Here is a 6,771-nt window from a genome sequence, read left to right as displayed (position 1 = left end):
TCCAGGAATGAGAAGGGCACTTATCCCTAATCTATCTATTGAGAATGCCTTAGAGTTTAAAGGCGAGGATGGCTTTCAAGATCTGAAATGGTCTCAGATGCCACTATCTCATTTTGTATTGGCCACCATTCACAAAAAAATTTCAGTCACGCACACTGCTTCCTGCAGCAGTCTAGGGATTTTTCTTGGTTGTCTCCAACCAAAGTACTGACAAGACTCCTTCCTGCATAGTAGGATCACTGCATAAGCTGGAATATTCATCCTTTCAGAAATTGAAGCATAAAAAGAAAAATTCTGTACTCTGTGAAATACCACTGAAGTCTGTGAGGTTGTAGGGTAGAACTAGGGTAGAACATATCACAGGCTGAATTTGGCCTGTGATATGTACTATGTGTTATCTATTGTGTACCACATTCCCCTTGCAGATACTGTGCATGCTACACCTATCGTATTATTTTTTACTGGGCACTTGTCACTGGGCATTGCTGTATAGTGCACATCTGCAGGTCTAGCTGTTGGCCACACAGCTATTTCCTCCCAGCTGCATAATTATAAGAGACGCAGGTAGTGCTGCCAATGGTTAAGGTTGCCTGACACTTCTTTCATAAGACCCTGTTTTCAGCTGTTTTTAACTTTGTCAGACTTTAATGGTTTGGATTGAAATTTCCATACTTTGTGGCTACCTCAGGCTGAGTTTTTGTTTGATTTTTGTTGTTTTAAATTTCAGCAAAAGCAGTTCAGTCATTTCTGAGAACACACTTAGGGAAAATACATTGTTTTGCTCATGAATAACTGTTTCATTGAGAAGGTCTAGTACCTCTGTCCTTTGGTCCAGGGACTTGGAATAAGGTGCAGGTCCTTGATGTAAGGTACACGTCCTGTGTCTTCACTGGGAATATCCACCTAAATTTGTCCAAGTTGTGAGACTGAAAATTTCAGTTTGCACATCTCAGTAGAGACAGAGTTTCTGAGGATTTTGTTTTCCCTGAGCATTCTCCAGCCCAGACCTGAAGGACTTTCCCTGTAATTGTCTCCTTGCCAGCTGAGGCAGCAGACACAGGAACTGAGAGCTGGGAGACTGATCCACCACTGGCACCTCAGCAGGGAAGAGGAGGTACTTGCTAGCTGTAATGCAGAAAGTGAGGAACTGGGGTGGTGATGAAGGGGAGACTGCGATGAAGACCCAGAGGACTGATGGGTGGGGCCTGTGGGGGCAAAGCTCTGGACAGGGATGAGGAGATGGGGGATGGATAACTGGGGCTGGTCCTAGGACAGGCTGGAGGCATTGGTGGGCAGAAGGGGCCTGGTTTTCAGGGAACAGGGACAGAAGTCTCTAATCACTAGAGAACACTCCCCTCAGAACCTGGAATGGAACCCAGGATTCCTGGGCCTCATCATTCCTTTTCTGTCAGCAAATATCTGTGTAACCCAAAATGTATGCCTCATCCCCCACCCCCTCGTTGCTGGCCCACATAGAGAATGTCAACCTACTACTGCTATCAGTTATTCTTTTAGTTCAAGTGGTAGAGGGCTGTGCTGTGGATTTAAAATTCTGAAATCTGAAGATGACCCATGTGAGAATCAATATGGTTCCACATGATAGAATTTCTGGGGTTTTTTTCAGTTTGCTTTTTTAAAAAAACTAGGAAATTACTTACAAAAATACATTTAAATCCCATTAAGACTGCAAATCACTCACTCAAAAGTTAAGAAATGCCACAGTTAAAGTTGCCTGTGCCACCATAATTTGGCTCCTTTGTGTGTATGCATTATGATACACTCTTTAATTACATGATCAAATACTAGTTTTTTCCCCCACAGGATTCCTGCCTCATTTAGCGCACAGGATGGACCATGCTCAGAGAATGAATCAGAGCTGTGTAAAGAAGAACACTGTTGCCTGTAAAACCCCTCCCTCATTGTTGCAGAATCTGGAAGGTGTGAGTGAATGAGGTGGGGGATTACAGAAAGAGAAAGGACAGTCTTATGGTTAAGGCAGTTGAATGCCGCTCTGGAGAATTAGATTCTATCCCTGCCCCTGCCACAGAGTTCCTGTGGAATCCAATGAAAGCAAAATTTTTACAGTTGGCCACTAATTGAGTGTTCTTCATTTTCTGGATGCTTACATTGAAACAGAAGGGGTCTGATTTGCAGAAGTGCTGAGCACTCAGAGCTGCAACTGAAATCAGTGAGAGCTATAGTCTGAACAGTGCGATTAAATGATAAGTTCTAGGAAAATCAGGCCATAGGCATCTCAAATTGGCGCTCAAAGTAAGTGGATGCTTTTGACAATAATATCTCTGTGCCTCAGTTCCCCATCTGTAAAATGGGAATAACAATATTAGAAGTGTTCTGAAGATAAATGTGTTAATGTTTGTGAAGCACTGATATCATAGTGATGAGCACTATGGAAAAGTCCCTGAGGAAATAATAATTCTGAATTAAGAGCAATGTATGACTGGTGTTCATTAAATAACGCATAGGCCCACACAGTCAATGATAAAGATAAAATTAATTTAATGAATAGCTGCTCATTAAGTGAGCACTGTCCATTGTGTTCACTGAATGAGGCAGTGGAAAAAATAGTATATGATCATATAATTAAAAACTGTATCATAATGCTTACACACAGGGGGCTGAATTAAGATGGCATAGGCCACCTTAATTCTGGCATTTCCTAACTTTTGAGTGCTTGACTTTGCAACCTTATTGTTCTTTTAACTTAGATTTTTTTTATGTAATCATATGTCTCTAAGGGGAAATACTTTGCAAGCAACTCAAATCACTTTCTTTGATGTCGGCCACAGTGTTAAGTGGGCCTAATTCTGTCTTCTTTATACCTGTACAACCCCATGGATGCCACTTGGGAATGAAAGGATCACAAATGACGGCAGAATTTGCCCCTTGATCTTTTTTAGATAGCTAAAACCAGAACATAGTCTAACCTTAGCTACTGCTTTACCAGGTTCTAATTATCCAGGTTAATGATTACTTAACTTGGCCTCAAGCAAATCCTGCAAATCATCTTCTGCCCCAGTGTTACAAAAAAGCATTACTGATATGGCCAGAAAGCAGAATGAAGCCTATATTTTATGATCTCTCTGTCTCAGTCTCTATCTCCATGTTGTCTTCTCCAAGGTTCAGCTGTCAGAAAAAACAATCAACAACAGAGAATAGGGCTAAGTTCAGAGAGAACAATAGATAGTTGTGTTACATGTTGCTACCAGTAGGTGGTGTAAGTGAACATACACTGGAGGTGGAAGGGTGAGGCTGTAGTATGAAAAGCACCCAACAAGAGCCTGTTAGAAGGTGCAAATTAAAGCAGCCCTTTCTCTTACATCCTCCTGCTTGTTCATTTTCCAGTGTCCCTCTCCACCCTTCTATAAATGATACCGGCCCTACACACATTCACCAATATGCAACCCTCACTTAGAACATTTCTGAATTTGGCCTAGAAAATTCTGAAAGGAGTAAATACAGAAACCTGCATCTAAACCCATTCCAGAATAAATGCAGCGCAAAACTATGTTCCAATTCATAGTTAGAATTAGAGCTGGGTGAAATCCGCCAAATATTTTCTAGAAATATTCAGTTGACTTTTGTAATGAATCCAGGTCCCTTTGATATTTGCTTTTTGTGAATATTGTAGCAAATGAGTAGGCGTGAAGGCAAATGTATAACATTTGGAGCAACTACAGGAGAATACTGACACAAACAAAATTTTGAAATTGTAGTTGCAACTGTTCACACTGGAAATATGATTCTTAGTATTACTTCATCCAGTCAGGGAACAGAAATAACACTGCAGTCAAAGCAGCAGCAACATTGAATATCAAATACTTGCCAGTCAACATGGGTTTATATCGAAAACAGATCCTTTGAAACTAACTTGATATCTCTATTTTGGTAAGATTATACAAGTTTGGTTGATAAAGGTAATAGGGTTGATGTAACAGATTTCTGTAAGGTGTTGACTTGGTATTGCATGACATTTTGATTAAAACTTGTGTGATTTAAAACTGATGCAGCACATATTAAATGAATTAAAAATGGCTTATAAGTCTCAAAATGTAACTGTAAACAGGTAATCATCACTGAATGGGTGTGTTTCTAGTAGGGCCCCATAGGGATCAGTTCTTGCTATTCTGTTTGCTATGCTATGCTATATTCTTGCTATGCTATTTCATATTTTTATCAACGACCTGGAAGAAAACGAAAATAATGACTGCTAAAGTTTGAAGATGTAAGTACGTACATGGGGAACAAATATTTGATAACACACTCTTCAATCTTACAAAGATATAACGCAATCCGGTGACTGGAGATTGAAGCTAGCAAATTCAGACAGCAAATAAGGTGCAAATTTAACTATTGGAGCAATTTATCAAGGGTCATGGTGGATTCTCCATCAATAGCAATTTTTACATTAAGACTGGATGCTTGTCTAAAAAAAACTGCTCTAGCAATTATTTTGGGGAAGTTCTATGGCCTGTGTTATACAGGTCAGTCTAGATGATCACAGTGGTCCCTTCTGACCTTGCACTATATTAATCTGTGAACTATTGTGAATAAACTACATACCAAGAATTATTCACAGAAATGATTTGGAAAATAATGACAAAATATGAGATAAGTGTGAGGTGTTTCCTCACAATTCACAAAACAGAAAAGGAAGCAAAATTTGTTAAATAAATTATTTGTTACTAATAGTTTTGCAGGCCTAGTTAAAATAGACCTTTTACAGTGCAAATGAAAATGGAGGCGCTTCAGACTATGAATAAATGCATTGTTTACAATTTAATTTTTCTGAAAATACCCAGGAGAGTGCTCCAGCTCTCTCTGCTATCCTTCTATATCAGTTAATTAGGAGTTGCAACCCTTATTGGAACCAGCAGGTCAGGTAGCCATGATGTGAGCTACCAGGTTGGAAAGTCGACCAAATGATGACAATGTGTGCTCCAGACATAGAGAAACAGATTGATTATGTAGACAAAATCACTCAATCAAACTTCCAAGAGTAGATATGGCCTGTCCCACTGACAGACATGTTTAACTCTACACTAAAAGACTGGGACCTGTAATTCTCCACTACAGCAACTCCAGTAATAGTTGCAACATTGGAGCCAGTAGCACAGACAGGACTTGGGTGTTTTTGTCACTGTGTCGTCTTCTCTGAGAAGGTGAGCCCTGTCTACACAGCTGCATGACAGCAGACACAAGGGGAGGCATACCAGAGGAGAGATCTAGGTCTTAAGTTTCCTAGCTCAAAGAAAGCCAAAGGCACCAAGGACAAATATGAAATCAAATTATTTCACAGCAGGAGAAACAGGAGCCATAGTCACCCAGACACAGCCCTCACTCATCTCTCAATCACTTGCAAAAACCAACTTACTTTGGGATTTAAAAGCAAGCAGCACCAGGTAAGACCCCAAGCTTCAAAGTGGATTACAGACAGGTCCGTCCCCACCCTTACGCAAAGTACAGAGCTGCGAAGGGCGCCAGGAAACTACACAGCTGCGTATTGCTCCAGCTCCTGCTCCGCCTCTTCCACCTGGCCCCAGGCCCCGCTCCAGCGCTGCCCCTGAGGACTGCAGCAGGGTGGGGCTCGCTGCACTCGGCGGCGGTGGGAAGTGGAGCGACTGGGCTCCAGCCTACTCCGCTCCTCTGGCTCCCAGCCGCGCCACTGGCGACTGCTGTGGGCCGGTTCCCCCTGCCCCCCAAGCCTGGGAGCCAGGGGAGCGGAGCAGGCTGGGGCCGGGTCACTCCATTTCCCACAGGAAGTGGCCAGCGCTTCCCCCCCATGGAGGCCTGGGGCCGGCTCTCTCCCCCCCCGCCGCCTCCGCGGGGGCGGGAGGGGGGCGGCGAGAGGGGCTGCGTAGGGCACCAAAATGGCTAGAGGGGGGCCTGATTACTGACCTACAGAATGATCACTATTTATTTTCTGGAGTGAATAAACAACTATGAGGTTAAAGCTTAACCCACCAGCAAACTTTGTACTTTTGTGTATGTCTACATTTGTTCTGAAAGAAAGTTCCTTCCAAAGACACAGGTCATCTTGGTAACAAACTGATTGTTTGGCAAACAGCCCTGGGAACTGCCGGGTGGCAGGGACTGAAGGCAGTGCAGTCACCACTGGAAAGTACAGAGCCACTGCAGCAGAATGCTGCATACATGGGACTGGATATAGCAGTGCAAAGACCACTGGACTCTGCAGCATCCCAGAAGGTAATGCAGAGTGAATAACACTGAAGCATGTGCAGAGCAGGTCGCAGGCCTGTGTGGGGTGTATGGCCTCCCAGGGCACCATGTTTTGGGGCCTCAAGGATTCACATTCTGGGAGCCCTTCCCTGGTAGCATTTGTCTAAGACCAACCCTAGTTAGTCGCTCTGAACACAACCATATTTCAGACCCTATCCCAGAGATGGGAGGAAAAGAGATGAGACACTTTGAAAGATCTTTGGTGCAAATACCCTTGAACATCACCAGTTCCTGTTGATACCACTTTTCCCCTCCTTTCTTCAAATAGCACTGCCTTTGGGCAAAAAAGAATCCCCACAGCGAATGCAAGTACAGGACACCATGAATGGGAGGAGGGGGAGAGCTTAGTTTTTCTCTCCAAGTCCCTAGTACCACTCCCCTGCCTCCTCCATTTGGTAAGGTGCAGGCTGTGGACTACCAGAAACACCAGGCTGCTGTTGTGTCAGAGTTATGTAGCGTTTAAATAAATATAATGTAAATGTTAAATACAGACCCTCTGTGCCTCAGTAAGAA

Source organism: Eretmochelys imbricata, chromosome 1 (assembly GCF_965152235.1).
Source record: "Eretmochelys imbricata isolate rEreImb1 chromosome 1, rEreImb1.hap1, whole genome shotgun sequence".
Classification (NCBI taxonomy): Eukaryota; Metazoa; Chordata; order Testudines; family Cheloniidae; genus Eretmochelys; species Eretmochelys imbricata.
This window is presented reverse-complemented; position numbering follows the sequence as displayed.